We start from the raw sequence: 1,724 nt of genomic DNA, 5'->3' as shown, positions 1-1,724 counted from the left end.
AATTCACGTGATAAATACCCAATACTCAAAAATACTTCATCATTAATTGAATTTCATCAAAATACTAATGGCAAAGCATATAAATCTATCACTAATTTTTTAAAGGACATTGAAAGTAATTTATAATTTTATAATTTAATTCAAAATTGGAGATGGCGTTTTAAGCTTTTTTGCTGGCCAATTAATTCTTCTTATAAAGAATTAGGAAGTAACTTTAAATTTACAAAAAAAAAAAAAAAAAACTGGTAACATAAATGTATGTATGTATATGAAATTGCATGTGAGGCCTTTTTGTAGATCTGCCTGAAAGTATATTTGCATATCGTCGTCTAAAGTACAAAACCTCGTGTGTGAGGTTGCCAAAATTTGACCGGAGAGAGTAAAATCTGTCTTATTTCAACACGGTTCTTTCTTTTATCCCTAATTATCTATACCTTCTATATCTAAATATCGATATTTTAGTATAAATTAATAAGGCTTGATGTCTGCAGCTTCCGGTGGGCAAATCTCATTTCTGGCACAAATGTCAGTTACGAGGTTTTGTAGAACCACGATACGCGGTTTTGTACTTTAAACGACGATATCTACATAGATTATTCTCATTTTCGAGCTTTACCTCATAATCAGTATTTAAAAAACAGATAAGTCGTACGAAATTCCTCCCACGTTAATTTGTACTTATAAAATAATCGCAGATTAAACCTATTTTTAACGACTATTTTTGCGAAGAAGAGGTGGAACATCAATTGCGAAAGCAAACAAAAATGGACGTTGGCAGGAAAGGAGGTTGAGGTATTTTTAAAAAACCATTAAGTTAAAATCTATTTAAATTTACTGAAATGAAACTTTTTCTTGAGTTACATGAAAAACAAAAACAACAAATTTGATAGCTAAAAACCCAGGATTTGACTATGTAAATGGGGTGATTAACGAACATGTTTTGATTGAAATTAGATGTACATGCATATATGTAAACGTGCTTTAATAATACATTTAATGAACATGAATATGAAATTATAAATTTGGTCCGATTTTTCAAAAGTACCAGAAAAAGAAGAGATAGACAGACCAATGGAAAATTTTACAAAAATAATTAGAAACAATATTCAGTCTCTCAGTTTTCGAGATATCCGACTGAAATTTAGTAACAGGTGGCATCCTCTCCAAAACTGTTTTCGCAATAAAACTTTCTTAGACACTAGAAGAAAGTCTAGCGGTGTCAAATCGCACAATCTTGGAGAGTAGTTTACGTCAGCTCTGCGAGGGATAACCATACATACCCTCAAATTATTTATTCGCTATGTGCATAATGACATCCGCGCTGTGTGGTGCCATAGTGAATTGCCACCGCTGACTGAACAATAAATTATATGTAGGTTAGCCAGACAACACACAGGCAAAATCGCCGCCAGCGGGCACCATTCATTCAATTCTTAAAGGGGCGTAAGTACAATTTTATTAACTTTATTACGGCGGATGGAGGGTAGCACTCTCCCTATTCAAGTGACCCAATATTTAGAGCACCTGTTTTGTATTGTCTCTTAAAGAGCCGCATAAAAACAAGGTACCTACCATTCTTTGAAAGGTGCTTCTTCGATGCGTACAAATATGTAAATATAAATACATACTTGTTCGCTTTGTGAAGAAAAATTAAGCTCCCTTTCTAGTGAAGCGGGGTGTGGTAACACTTTTTTCGAATTTCTTTACCCTCATCCTCTTTTTTT

This window comes from Rhagoletis pomonella, unplaced genomic scaffold, assembly GCF_013731165.1.
Source record: "Rhagoletis pomonella isolate Grant_MI unplaced genomic scaffold, Rhpom_1.0 Rhpom_scaffold_00002, whole genome shotgun sequence".
NCBI lineage: Eukaryota > Metazoa > Arthropoda > Insecta > Diptera > Tephritidae > Rhagoletis > Rhagoletis pomonella.
The sequence above is the reverse complement of the archived record's forward strand: the minus strand, read 5'-3'. Positions refer to the sequence as shown.